The sequence below is a fragment of the Leuresthes tenuis genome, unplaced genomic scaffold, assembly GCF_036924035.1.
Source record: "Leuresthes tenuis unplaced genomic scaffold, fLeuTen1.0.hap1 SCAF_4, whole genome shotgun sequence".
Taxonomy (NCBI): Eukaryota; Metazoa; Chordata; class Actinopteri; order Atheriniformes; family Atherinopsidae; genus Leuresthes; species Leuresthes tenuis.
The window spans coordinates 28,786,501-28,800,314 of record NW_027325358.1 but is presented as its reverse complement, the minus strand read 5'-3'; the positions used below and the strand labels follow the sequence as shown (position 1 = coordinate 28,800,314).

General features: G+C 44.5%; 9 non-coding genes and 1 pseudogene across 9 annotated transcripts; 5 read left to right on the top strand and 5 right to left on the bottom strand.

Annotated features, from left to right (window-relative positions):
* The first annotated feature begins 3,426 nt into the window (after positions 1-3,426).
* On the top strand, positions 3,427-3,602 carry LOC140306209 (U2 spliceosomal RNA; annotated as a pseudogene).
* Positions 3,603-3,990: 388 nt separating this feature from the next.
* LOC140306340 (U5 spliceosomal RNA) lies at positions 3,991-4,104 on the top strand. Its single transcript, XR_011915657.1, has one exon. It is a non-coding gene; the product is annotated as a U5 spliceosomal RNA (small nuclear RNA).
* A 275-nt stretch (positions 4,105-4,379) lies between these two features.
* Positions 4,380-4,570, top strand: LOC140306078 (U2 spliceosomal RNA). The gene has a single exon (XR_011915440.1). It is a non-coding gene; the product is annotated as a U2 spliceosomal RNA (small nuclear RNA).
* Positions 4,571-4,981: 411 nt separating this feature from the next.
* LOC140306313 (U5 spliceosomal RNA) lies at positions 4,982-5,095 on the top strand. Its single transcript, XR_011915632.1, has one exon. It is a non-coding gene; the product is annotated as a U5 spliceosomal RNA (small nuclear RNA).
* A 267-nt stretch (positions 5,096-5,362) lies between these two features.
* On the top strand, positions 5,363-5,550 carry LOC140306115 (U2 spliceosomal RNA). The gene has a single exon (XR_011915474.1). It is a non-coding gene; the product is annotated as a U2 spliceosomal RNA (small nuclear RNA).
* A 4,168-nt stretch (positions 5,551-9,718) lies between these two features.
* On the bottom strand, positions 9,719-9,906 carry LOC140306176 (U2 spliceosomal RNA). The gene has a single exon (XR_011915529.1). It is a non-coding gene; the product is annotated as a U2 spliceosomal RNA (small nuclear RNA).
* Positions 9,907-10,181: 275 nt separating this feature from the next.
* Positions 10,182-10,295, bottom strand: LOC140306381 (U5 spliceosomal RNA). The gene has a single exon (XR_011915695.1). It is a non-coding gene; the product is annotated as a U5 spliceosomal RNA (small nuclear RNA).
* Positions 10,296-10,683: 388 nt separating this feature from the next.
* Positions 10,684-10,874, bottom strand: LOC140306049 (U2 spliceosomal RNA). The gene has a single exon (XR_011915413.1). It is a non-coding gene; the product is annotated as a U2 spliceosomal RNA (small nuclear RNA).
* A 275-nt stretch (positions 10,875-11,149) lies between these two features.
* LOC140306304 (U5 spliceosomal RNA) lies at positions 11,150-11,263 on the bottom strand. Its single transcript, XR_011915624.1, has one exon. It is a non-coding gene; the product is annotated as a U5 spliceosomal RNA (small nuclear RNA).
* A 388-nt stretch (positions 11,264-11,651) lies between these two features.
* Positions 11,652-11,833, bottom strand: LOC140306217 (U2 spliceosomal RNA). The gene has a single exon (XR_011915566.1). It is a non-coding gene; the product is annotated as a U2 spliceosomal RNA (small nuclear RNA).
* Positions 11,834-13,814: the final 1,981 nt, after the last annotated feature.

The following is a 13,814-nucleotide window of genomic DNA, read 5'->3' as shown; positions in this document are numbered from 1 at the left end:
TTGACACATGGGTTGGACCATGTGTCAAAAGGGGGGATGCTGAATGCACTCACTGCTCAGTGGTTCACAAAAGGGTTCAGTTCATATGCGCAAAAATACTGTCAGTCATGTATGGTTTGTGCCACACATAATGTAGGAAAGGCATTACACACATCGCAAGTTGCACACCCTCCACCAGAGAAACCTTTTGAACATTTGATGATGGATTTTGTTGAACTCACACCAGCTGAAGGAAAGAAATATGCACTAGTAATAGTGGACGTGTTTAGTAAATGGGTTGAAGTTTTCCCTGCAAAACATGCAAACAGTAATGCAGTGACTAAAGCACTGCTAAACAGAAATCATTCCTAGATGGGGCATTCCAGAGAAGATCAGCAGTGATAATGGCACACATTTTGTAAACACTGCATTGACTGAGGTTGGTAAATTCCTGGGAATAACCTTGCGCACACATTGTGCTTATCATCCACAGAGTGGAGGTGCTGTGGAAAGAGAAAATGGTACATTAAAGTCCAAGTTAGCCAAATGTTGTGAAGAAACAGGTCTGCCATGGACAAAAGCATTACCTATTGTGCTTACCTACATGAGAATGAGAATCAGAGCTCAAGTGAATCTCAGCCCATTTGAAATTTTATTTGGCAGACCTCCTAACCTGGGATTGGGACCTGTAACCAGACCCCTCCCTTCCACAACTGTTTGTGATGATGCTATGTTGTCTTACTGTCGAAACCTTTCCACTGTTCTATCTCAAGTTTCACAGAAAGTAAAAGCAGCCCTTCCAGCCACAGAAAACACACCACTCCAACCAGATGACAGGTGGAGTGTTACTACTGCAAATCCTGTAGCATTTGTGCCATCAGGGTTTTTTGCTTGACCTGTTGAATAAATATAGTTATTTCTGCATTTTCATAACGTATATCAGTTAAGTCTGGCCTGGGTAAAACACTGATGGTTATTTCTGACATGCAATCATGAGGCTTTCCATCTGTGGGGTAGGTAGCAGTGTGGATGGATTAAGTGTAGCACATCTCTTGACAACAAGGTGTGGCTGTGAAAGAAGAACTGTTATGTAGGAGAGATGTCTGGTAAAGATATTTTGTTAAGTAACCATATCACAGCCACTGCATGAGGTACCTTAAGTGTTAATGGGTGAAATAACACCATTATTGTTGATGCCTGCACTGCCAATGGCTTCTGGCCATTGATTCAAAAGTACGATCTCGTCCCTTTTTCCCCCTTTCAGTGGACACTGGCCCCTAATTACCGCAATTCAGCAGGGGGTCTTTCATTAGGAGTACTGGACTCCCCCGTGCACGGTTTCAGCTCCGACCCTGGAAAGCGGAAAAAACGTTGAGATCTGGTTTGAGGACCCAATTGTTGAGAAAAGTCTCTCAATGAGACTCAGAGTTGCTGGAGTCAGTTAATGCAAATGTTTAATCTTGCAGCAAGTTCAAGAATGTGTGTGTGTATGGGTGTATGTGTGCGAACGTGTGTGAGTTTGTGTGTGTGAGAGTTTAAAGAACCTGTTATCAACAGGCAGGTCTTAACTAGTATGGCACAGGTCCAGCCTGTCTCATCTTTTTTGGAAGGTCCAGCGCTCGGCCGTAACCCTTCTGTCTGTTTGGACTCTCACATACATTCGGTTAATCATAGAAAAACGAGAACAAAACTTTTTAGCCCCTTAAATTCATAAAACAGACATGGTGCAGTTATTTCCATTCTAGAAAATAAGAGTAATCACCACCATTCCTATAAATTCTGGATATTCTAACAATCTGAATCTTTTTTAAATGTTCGATGAAGCCCTTTGCTGTTCTGTTTAGAGACTCAGCTGATCATAAACCAAGTTTTGCTCTTGAACCAAGCTTCTAAACTCTTCACCTTTTTCATTTCTCAGTTAGTATTCACTTTAAAACTGATTAAAAGAAAAATTAAATGAATGCGTATCAACAAATGTGGGATCTAAACTCTAGTGCTTTCTCTAAAATAATTTCCTTTCTCAATTCAGAAATGTGTGTGTGTAAGTCACAACACCCGTGACACCAAAACGGCTTTCTTTTCTCTCTTTTCTCTACACTCTGCACTGTGAGCACACACACCAAATCAGAAAGGCTTTTTTCTCTCTTTTCTACATTATGGACTGTGGGGACACAAAACCGCTCTCTCTCTTTTTTTTTTTGATTGTGTGCCAGGGCGTTGTCTCACGTATTAGATTATGCTTAAGATACGAATGGGTTTATCAGTCGCATCAGAATCCATACATACTGATCCTCCCGTAATAAAATGGTCGGATCTTATCAAACACACTTTGTTTCTTGTGACAAGTCAGCGAAACAGCGTATACACGTCAAGACACTGAATCAAGTTTGCCACAAGAACTCATAAGTTTGGCAGTATTGCTCTGCCGTCAGCAATCATACACCCATTTTATTTTCATGAGACATGTGCAGGCACCTGTTCATCTACTGTTCTATCACTATGAATTAGTTTATCTATTATCAATAAGGATACTTCTACAACTACTATCAAAGTATGTCCGGACTTCTTATGTTGTCAGTTGCTATATATGAATAAGTGGGTTGCTACTGAAAAGCATTAAGCATGTCACACAGCCCAAACATATAACATTTCAGGACACACCACACAGTTAACAACCACAGTGAAGCGTGTCAAAGCCCAAACATGTAACATTCAACAGGACACTTACACAACACATTCAAATCAAACAGTCAGACAACATACAAGAACATATACCCCAGCCGGCATTGCTCCCTGCCTATTTTCCTACAACTCACTATGTGTGCGCACACCTTTATTCACAAACTCTTCAACTTATACTCTTTTACCGAAGCTGCCACAGCTCGATTGGCCCAATACCCTTAGATCCTATTTCGGTGAATTTGACATCTGCCTTGTATGTAACAGATTAGCGGTTTAGCAGTTTTAATTTAGTTTGAGTGAAGGAATTCATTTTATAGCAAAATCCGAAATCGTGAAGAACTCATGAAAGTAAGCTTATTCTCGGATTCCTGAAACTTTAGATTTGCTCTTTCTTTTACTGCAAAGTACAACGTTGAGCAGCACTAATGAGTTGTTTCTATTTTTGGCAGGCTTTACCTTTGTGGATGAAGCCCTTTCTGTCTGTGCAAAAGAAATCTTGTTACTGTGCAGAGTGACTTCTCTGAGTAGAGTCGCCTTACTTGTTGCGACTGTGCCGATGTTCGAAGCTGGAGTGCAAAGTTGTTGCTTGAATGGTGCTCGCTGGAGCGTGTGGTAGTGTAAAGTTATACCATTTAAAAGGGCTGAAGAGTGCTCAGTGCAGCGGGTGGGCGGAGGTGCAAAGTGACACTATGGCCATAAAAAGAACACCGCTACAAGTGCGCATTGTGCCAGGAAGGGCCCTCGGACGGGAACCAGTGGACAGTTATCGCTTCTCGGCCTTTTGGCTAAGATCAAGTGTAGTATCTGTTCTTATCAGTTTAATGTCTGATATGTCCTCTATGCGAGGACTACATATTAAATGGATTTTTATCAATAGGAGTTGAAAAAGGAGCTTACTCCATTCACTCCAAGCATTGACCCGGTACTGCAGTGCGCTCTCCTCTGCTCTTGTGAAAAAGCAAACAGCGGTGCAGGATGGAAGTTTCTTTTAATCTGCTGAGAAAAGAGAGTGAATGCGAAGCAGACTTTAACACGGCTCTGGGAGCGAGCCGAGTGCGGGCTAACCGGGAGAATTGCTTGAAAGAAACGCGACACCGAATGAGCAGTCAGAACAAAGCCTCAATACGGTGTTCCCGTGTTGTTTGTTGCTGCCTTGTCTTTTGCACAGAGTAAAAGACAAGGCAGCCATCGAATAGGGCCCGATTGTTCCTACTTGGTCAGCCGAGGAGCAAGGGGGGGGAGCAAGCGTCTCAACCAAGCAAAGCTCACCATGGGGAAGGTGGCTATGCCAACTAGCCTGATGCCCTGCTCCCGCAGTGATGGATAATAGTACACTGGTTTCTCTTCATAATGTACAAGTCTTTCGCCTTTTACTAAAGACTCCCGTGGAGAGCAGCACTAATGAATTGTTCCTATTTTTGGCAGGCTTTACCTTTGCGGGTGAAGCCCTTTCTGTCTGTGCAAAAGAAATCTTGTTACTGTGCAGAGTGACTTCTCTGAGTAGAGTCGCCTTACTTGTTGCGACTGTGCCGATGTTGCTTGAATGGTGCTCGCTGGAGCGTGCGGTAGTGTAAAGTTATACCATTTAAAAGGGTTGAAGAGTGCTCAGTGCAGCGGGTGGGCGGAGGTGCAAAGTGACACTATGGCCATAAAAAGAACACCGCTACAAGTGCGCATTGTGCCAGGAAGGGCCCTCGGACGTGAACCAGTGGACAGTTATCGCTTCTCGGCCTTTTGGCTAAGATCAAGTGTAGTGTCTGTTCTTATCATTTTAATGTCTGATATGTCCTCTATGCGAGGACTACATATTAAATGGATTTTTATCAATAGGAGTTGAAAAAGGAGCTTGCTCCGTTCACTCCAAGCATCGACCCGGTACTGCAGTGCCGCTGGGAACGGTGCGCTCTCCTCTGCTCTTGTGAAAAAGCAAGCAGCGGTGCAGGATGGAAGTTTCAGGGAGCCTAAGATGAAACTTTCTTTTAATCTGCTGAGAAAAGAGAGTGAATGCGAAGCAGACTTTAACACGGCTCTGGGAGCGAGCCGAGTGCGGGCTAACCGGGAGAATTGCTTGAAAGAAACGCGACACCGAATGAGCAGTCAGAACAAAGCCTCAATACGGTGTTCCCGTGTTGTTTGTGGCTGCCTTGTCTTTGGCACAGAGTAAAAGACAAGGCAGCCATCGAATAGGGCCCGATTGTTCCTACTTGGTCAGCCGAGGAGCAAGGGGGGGGAGCAAGCGTCTCAACCAAGCAAAGCTCACCATGGGGAAGGTGGCTATGCCAACTAGCCTGATGCCCTGCTCCCGCAGTGATGGATAATCGTACTCTGGTTTCTCTTCATAACGTACAAGTCCTTCGCCTTTTACTAAAGACTTCTGTGGAGAGCAGCACTAATGAATTGTTTCTATTTTTGGCAGGCTTTACCTTTGGGGGTGAAGCCCTTTCTGTCTGTGCAAAAGAAATCTTGTTACTGTGCAGAGTGACTTCTCTGAGGAGAGTCGCCTTACTTGCTGCGACTGTGCAGATGTTGCTTGAATGGTGCTCGCTGGAGCGTGCGGTAGTGTAAAGTTATACCATTTAAAAGGGTTGAAGAGTGCTCAGTGCAGCGGAGGTGCAAAGTGACACTATGGCCATAAAACGAACACCGCTACAAGTGCGCATTGTGCCAGGAAGGGCCCTCGGACGTGAACCAGTGGACAGATATTGCTTCTCGGCCTTTTGGCTAAGATCAAGTGTAGTATCTGTTCTTATCAGTTTAATATGTGATATGTCTATGCAAGGACTACATATTAAATGGATTTTTATCAATAGGAGTTGAAAAAGGAGCTTGCTCCGTTCACTCCAAGCATCGACCCGGTACTGCAGTGCCGCTGGGAACGGTGCGCTCTCCTCTGCTCTTGTGAAAAAGCAAACAGCGGTGCAGGATGGAAGTTTCTTTTAATCTGCTGAGAAAAGAGAGTGAATGCGAAGCAGACTTTAACACGGCTCTGGGAGCGAGCCGAGTGCGGGCTAACCAGGAGAATTGCTTGAAAGAAACGCGACACCGAATGAGCGGTCAGAACAAAGCCTCAATACGGTGTTCCTGTGGTGTTTTTATAAAATGCGGTGTAAAAAAAGGTGTGAATGCCCCATAGAAAACTAAAAGGTGGAGCGGAAGTGTTCGGCTGCAAGAAGGTGTGAATGTCCGACTATATTTGGTGAAAAGCAGGTGAAGCAAGGTCTGAATGCCCAACCTTACATCATCAAAAGCGAGATCAGAGGTTTTTGGCTGCAAGAAGGCCATAGTTTGCCAAAAGCGGGTAAGGTGCGAATGATCGGCTAAATATCAACAAAAGTGGGGGCGGAGGTCTTCGGATGCAAGTGGGTGTGAATATCCCACCATACAAGTATGGTGGAGAGGAAGCTGTGAATGGCCGACCATAGTTTGCAAAAAGCGGGTGAGAAAAGGTGCGAATGTCCAACCATACATGATCAAAACAGGGAGCGGAGGTGTTTGGCTGCGACAAGGTGTGAATGTCCACCCATAATTAATGAAAAGCGGGCAACAAGTAGGTTCGAATGCCCAACCATACATCATCAAAAGCAGGAGTGGATGTGTTCGGCTACAAGAAGGTTTGAATGTCCGAGCATAGTTTGTAAAAAGCGGGTAAGAAAAGGTTCGAATGCCCGAACATACACCATCAAAAGAGGGAGCGGAGGTGTTCCGCTGTAAGACGGTGTGAATGTCCGACCATAGTTGGTAAAAAGTGGGTATGAAAAGGTTCGAATGCCCAAATTCGGCTGCAAAAAACTGTGTTCGGCTGCAAAAAGGTGTGAATGTTCGACTAAATTTTGTAAAAAGCGGGTAAGACAAGGTGCGAATGCCTGACAATGTATGATCAAAAGCGGGAGCGGAGGTGTTCAGCTGCAAGAAGGTCTAAATGTCCATTTTTAATTGCTAGAAAACATGAAAGAAAATTTTCGAAAATCAATCCGCACATGATCATAAGTGGGAGAGGAGGTGTTGAGCTGCAAGAAGGTGTGAATGTCCTACCATAATTGCTGAAAAATGTGTTAGAAACGGTAAGAATGCCGGACCATACATCATCAAAAGCTAGAGAGGTGGTGTTCGGCTGCAAGTAGGTGTGAATGTCTGACGAAAGTTCAAATATATTAACAAAAGCGGGAGGAGAGGTCTTCGGATGAGTGGTTGAGAATTTCCAACCATAATCTATAAAATGCGGTGAAAAAAAAGGTGTGATAGATACCTAAAAGGTGGAGCGGAAGTGTTCGGCTGCTAGAAGGTGTGAATGTTATATATATAGTTGGTGAAAAGCAGGAAAAGCAAGGTCTGAATGCCCAATCTTACATCATCAAAAGCGAGATCAGAGGTGTTTGGCGGCAAGAAAACGGGTAAGGTGTGAATGACCGACTAAATATCAACAAAAGTGGGGGCGGAGGTCTTCGGATGCAAGTGGGTGTGAATATCCCACCATACAAGTATGGTGGAGAGGAAGCTGTGAATGGCCGACCATAGTTTGCAAAAAGCGGGTGAGAAAAGGTGCGAATGTCAAACCATAATTGATCAAAACAGGGAGCGGAGGTGTTTGGCTCCGACAAGGTGTGAATGTCCACCCATAATTAATGAAAAGCGGGCAACAAGTAGGTTCGAATGCCCAACCATACATCATCAAAAGCAGGAGTGGATGTGTTCGGCTACAAGAAGGTTTGAATGTCCGAGCATAGTTTGTAAAAAGCGGGTAAGAAAAGGTTCGAATGCCCGAACATACACCATCAAAAGAGGGAGCGGAGGTGTTCCGCTGTAAGACGGTGTGAATGTCTGACCATAGTTGGTAAAAAGTGGGTATGAAAAGGTTCGAATGCCCAAATTCGGCTGCAAAAAACTGTGTTCGGCTGCAAAAAGGTGTTCGACTAAATTCGGACGTTCACAACTTCTTACAACCGAACACCTCCGCTTCCGCTTTTGATGGTATATATTCGGGCATTCGAACCTTTTCTTACCCGCTTTTTACCAACTATGGTCGGACATTCACACCGTCTTTCAGTGGAACACCTCCGCTCCCTCTTTTGATGGTGTATGTTCGGGCATTCGCACCTTTTCTTACCCGCTTTTTACAAACTATGGTCGTACATTCAAACCTTCTTGTAGCCGAAAACCTCCACTCCCTCTTTTGATCATACTTTGTCGGGCATTCGCACCTTTTCTTACCCGCTTTTTACAAACTATGCTCGGACATTCAAACCTTCTTGTAGCCAAACACATTCACTCCTGATTTTGTTGATGTATGGTTGGGCATTCGAACCTACTTGTTGCCCGCTTTTCATTAATTATGGGTGGACATTCACACCTTGTCGCAGCCAAACACCTCCGCTCCCTGTTTTGATCATGTATGGTTGGACATTCGCACCTTTTCTCACCCGCTTTTTGCAAACTATGGTCGGCCATTCACAGCTTCCTCTCCACCATACTTGTATGGTGGGATATTCACACCCACTTGCATCCGAAGACCTCCGCCCCCACTTTTGTTGATATTTAGTCGGTCATTCACACCTTACCCGTTTTCTTGCCGCCAAACACCTCTGATCTCGCTTTTGATGATGTAAGATTGGGCATTCAGACCTTGCTTTTCCTGCTTTTCACCAACTATATATATAACATTCACACCTTCTTGCAGCCGAACACTTCCGCTCCACCTTTTAGGTATCTATCACACCTTTTTTTTCACCGCATTTTATAGATTATGGTTGGAAATTCTCAACCACTCATCCGAAGACCTCTCCTCCCGCTTTTGTTAATATATTTGAACTTTAGTCAGACATTCACACCTACTTGCAGCCGAACACCACCTCTCTAGCTTTTGATGATGTATGGTCCGGCATTCTTACCGTTTCTAACACATTTTTCAGCAATTATGGTAGGACATTCACACCTTCTTGCAGCTGAACACCTCCTCTCCCACTTATGATCATGTGCGGATTGATTTTCGAAAATTTTCTTTCATGTTTTCTAGCAATTAAAAATGGACATTTAGACCTTCTTGCAGCTGAACACCTCCGCTCCCGCTTTTGATCATACATTGTCAGGCATTCGCACCTTGTCTTACCCGCTTTTTACAAAATTTAGTCGAACATTCACACCTTTTTGCAGCCGAACACAGTTTTTTGCAGCCGAATTTGGGCATTCGAACCTTTTCATACCCACTTTTTACCAACTATGGTCGGACATTCAAACCGTCTTACAGCGGAACACCTCCGCTCCCTCTTTTGATGGTGTATGTTCGGGCATTCGAACCTTTTCTTACCCGCTTTTTACAAACTATGCTCGGACATTCAAACCTTCTTGTAGCCGAACACATCCACTCCTGCTTTTGATGATGTATGGTTGGGCATTCGAACCTACTTGTTGCCCGCTTTTCATTAATTATGGGTGGACATTCACACCTTGTCGCAGCCAAACACCTCCGCTCCCTGTTTTGATCATGTATGGTTGGACATTCGCACCTTTTCTCACCCGCTTTTTGCAAACTATGGTCGGCCATTCACAGCTTCCTCTCCACCATACTTGTATGGTGGGATATTCACACCCACTTGCATCCGAAGACCTCCGCCCCCACTTTTGTTGATATTTAGCCGATCATTCGCACCTTACCCGCTTTTGGCAAACTATGGCCTTCTTGCAGCCAAAAACCTCTGATCTCGCTTTTGATGATGTAAGGTTGGGCATTCAGACCTTGCCTCACCTGCTTTTCACCAAATATAGTCGGACATTCACACCTTCTTGCAGCCGAACACTTCCGCTCCACCTTTTAGTTTTCTATGGGGCATTCACACTTTTTTTTACACCGCATTTTATAAAAACACCACAGGAACACCGTATTGAGGCTTTGTTCTGACCGCTCATTCGGTGTCGCGTTTCTTTCAAGCAATTCTCCTGGTTAGCCCGCACTCGGCTCGCTCCCAGAGCCGTGTTAAAGTCTGCTTCGCATTCACTCTCTTTTCTCAGCAGATTAAAAGAAACTTCCATCCTGCACCGCTGTTTCCTTTTTCACAAGAGCAGAGGAGAGCGCACCGTTCCCAGCGGCACTGCAGTACCGGGTCGATGCTTGGAGTGAACGGAGTAAGCTCCTTTTTCAACTCCTATTGATAAAAATCCATTTAATATGTAGTCCTTGCATAGACATATCACATATTAAACTGATAAGAACAGATACTACACTTGATCTTAGCCAAAAGGCCGAGAAGCAATATCTGTCCACTGGTTCACGTCCGAGGGCCCTTCCTGGCACAATGCGCACTTGTAGCGGTGTTCGTTTTATGGCCATAGTGTCACTTTGCACCTCCGCCCACCCGCTGCACTGAGCACTCTTCAACCCTTTTAAATGGTATAACTTTACACTACCGCACGCTCCAGCGAGCACCATTCAAGCAACATCGGCACAGTCGCAACAAGTAAGGCGACTCTCCTCAGAGAAGTCACTCTGCACAGTAACAAGATTTCTTTTGCACAGACAGAAAGGGCTTCACCCCCAAAGGTAAAGCCTGCCAAAAATAGAAACAATTCATTAGTGCTGCTCTCCACAGAATTCTTTAGTAAAAGGCGAAGGACTTGTACGTTATGAAGAGAAACCAGAGTACGATTATCCATCACTGCGGGAGCAGGGCATCAGGCTAGTTGGCATAGCCACCTTCCCCATGGTGAGCTTTGCTTGGTTGAGACGCTTGCTCCCCCCCCTTGCTCCTCGGCTGACCAAGTAGGAACAATCGGGCCCTATTCGATGGCTGCCTTGTCTTTTACTCTGTGCCAAAGACAAGGCAGCCACAAACGACACGGGAACACCGTATTGAGGCTTTGTTCTGACTGCTCATTCGGTGTCGCGTTTCTTTCAAGCAATTCTCCCGGTTAGCCCGCACTCGGCTCGCTCCCAGAGCCGTGTTAAAGTCTGCTTCGCATTCACTCTCTTTTCTCAGCAGATTAAAAGAAACTTCCATCCTGCACCGCTGCTTGCTTTTTCACAAGAGCAGAGGAGAGCGCACCGTTCCCAGCGGCACTGCAGTACCGGGTCGATGCTTGGAGTGAACGGAGCAAGCTCCTTTTTCAACTCCTATTGATAAAAATCCATTTAATATGTAGTCCTCGCATAGAGGACATATCAGACATTAAACTGATAAGAACAGATACTACACTTGATCTTAACCAAAAGGCCGAGAAGCGATAACTGTCCATTGGTTCACGTCCGAGGGCCCTTCCTGGCACAATGCGCACTTGTAGCGGTGTTCTTTTTATGGCCATAGTGTCACTTTGCACCTCCGCCCACCCGCTGCACTGAGCACTCTTCAACCCTTTTAAATGGTATAACTTTACACTACCGCACGCTCCAGCGAGCACCATTCAAGCAACATCGGCACAGTCGCAACAAGTAAGGCGACTCTACTCAGAGAAGTCACTCTGCACAGTAACAAGATTTCTTTTGCACAGACATTAAGGGCTTCACCCGCAAAGGTAAAGCCTGCCAAAAATAGGAAAAATTCATTAGTGCTGCTCTCCACGGGAGTCTTTAGTAAAAGGCGAAAGACTTGTACATTATGAAGAGAAACCAGTGTACGATTATCCATCACTGCGGGAGCAGGGCATCAGGCTAGTTGGCATAGCCACCTTCCCCATGGTGAGCTTTGCTTGGTTGAGACGCTTGCTCCCCCCCCTTGCTCCTCGGCTGACCAAGTAGGAACAATCGGGCCCTATTCGATGGCTGCCTTGTCTTTTACTCTGTGCAAAAGACAAGGCAGCCACAAACAACACGGGAACACCGTATTGAGGCTTTGTTTTGACTGCTCATTCGGTGTCGCGTTTCTTTCAAGCAATTCTCCCGGTTAGCCCGCACTCGGCTCGCTCCCAGAGCCGTGTTAAAGTCTGCTTCGCATTCACTCTCTTTTCTCAGCAGATTAAAAGAAACTTCCATCCTGCACCGCTGTTTGCTTTTTCACAAGAGCAGAGGAGAGCGCACTGTTCCCAGCGGCACTGCAGTACCGGGTCGATGCTTGGAGTAAGCTCCTTTTTCAAATCCTATTGATAAAAATCCATTTAATATGTAGTCCTCGCATAGAGGACATATCAGACATTAAACTGATAATAACAGATACTACACTTGATCTTAGCCAAAAGGCCGAGAAGCGATAACTGTCCACTGGTTCCCGTCCGAGGGCCCTTCCTGGCACAATGCGCACTTGTAGCGGTGTTCTTTTTATGGCCACAGTGTCACTTTGCACCTCCGCCCACCCGCTGCACTGAGCACTCTTCAGCCCTTTTAAATGGTATAACTTTACACTACCACACGCTCCAGCGAGCACCATTCAAGCAACAACTTTGCACTCCAGCTTCGAACATCGGCACAGTCGCAACAAGTAAGGCGACTCTACTCAGAGAAGTCACTCTGCACAGTAACAAGATTTCTTTTGCACAGACAGAAAGGGCTTCATCCGCAAAGGTAAAGCCTGCCAAAAATAGAAACAACTCATTAGTGCTGCTCAACGTTGTACTTTGCAGTAAAAGAAAGAGCAAATCTAAAGTTTCAGGAATCCGAGAATAAGCTTACTTTCATGAGTTCTTCACGATTTCGGATTTTGCTATAAAATGAATTCCTTCACTCAAACTAAATTAAAACTGCTAAACCGCTAATCTGTTACATACAAGGCAGATGTCAAATTCACCGAAATAGGATCTAAGGGTATTTGGCCAATCGAGCTGTAGCAGCTTCGGTAAAAGAGTATAAGTTGAAGAGTTTGTGAATAAAGGTGTGCGCACACATAGTGAGTTGTAGGAAAATAGGCAGGGAGCAATGCCGGCTGGGGTATATGTTCTTGTATGTTGTCTGACTGTTTGATTTGAATGTGTTGTGTAAGTGTCCTGTTGAATGTTACATGTTTGGGCTTTGACACGCTTCACTGTGGTTGTTAACTGTGTGGTGTGTCCTGAAATGTTATATGTTTGGGCTGTGTGACATGCTTAATGCTTTTCAGTAGCAACCCACTTATTCATATATAGCAACTGACAACATAAGAAGTCCGGACATACTTTGATAGTAGTTGTAGAAGTATCCTTATTGATAATAGATAAACTAATTCATAGTGATAGAACAGTAGATGAACAGGTGCCTGCACATGTCTCATGAAAATAAAATGGGTGTATGATTGCTGACGGCAGAGCAATACTGCCAAACTTATGAGTTCTTGTGGCAAACTTGATTCAGTGTCTTGACGTGTATACGCTGTTTCGCTGACTTGTAACAAGAAACAAAGTGTGTTTGATAAGATCCGACCATTTTATTACGGGAGGATCAGTATGTATGGATTCTGATGTGACTGATAAACCCATTCGTATCTTAAGCATAATCTAATACGTGAGACAACGCCCTGGCACACAATCAAAAAAAAAAAGAGAGAGAGCGGTTTTGTGTCCCCACAGTCCATAATGTAGAAAAGAGAGAAAAAAGCCTTTCTGATTTGGTGTGTGTGCTCACAGTGCAGAGTGTAGAGAAAAGAGAGAAAAGAAAGCCGTTTTGGTGTCACGGGTGTTGTGACTTACACACACACATTTCTGAATTGAGAAAGGAAATTATTTTAGAGAAAGCACTAGAGTTTAGATCCCACATTTGTTGATACGCATTCATTTAATTTTTCTTTTAATCAGTTTTAAAGTGAATACTAACTGAGAAATGAAAAAGGTGAAGAGTTTAGAAGCTTGGTTCAAGAGCAAAACTTGGTTTATGATCAGCTGAGTCTCTAAACAGAACAGCAAAGGGCTTCATCGAACATTTAAAAAAGATTCAGATTGTTAGAATATCCAGAATTTATAGGAATGGTGGTGATTACTCTTATTTTCTAGAATGGAAATAACTGCACCATGTCTGTTTTATGAATTTAAGGGGCTAAAAAGTTTTGTTCTCGTTTTTCTATGATTAACCGAATGTATGTGAGAGTCCAAACAGACAGAAGGGTTACGGCCGAGCGCTGGACCTTCCAAAAAAGATGAGACAGGCTGGACCTGTGCCATACTAGTTAAGACCTGCCTGTTGATAACAGGTTCTTTAAACTCTCACACACACAAACTCACACACGTTCGCACACATACACCCATACACACACACATTCTTGAACTTG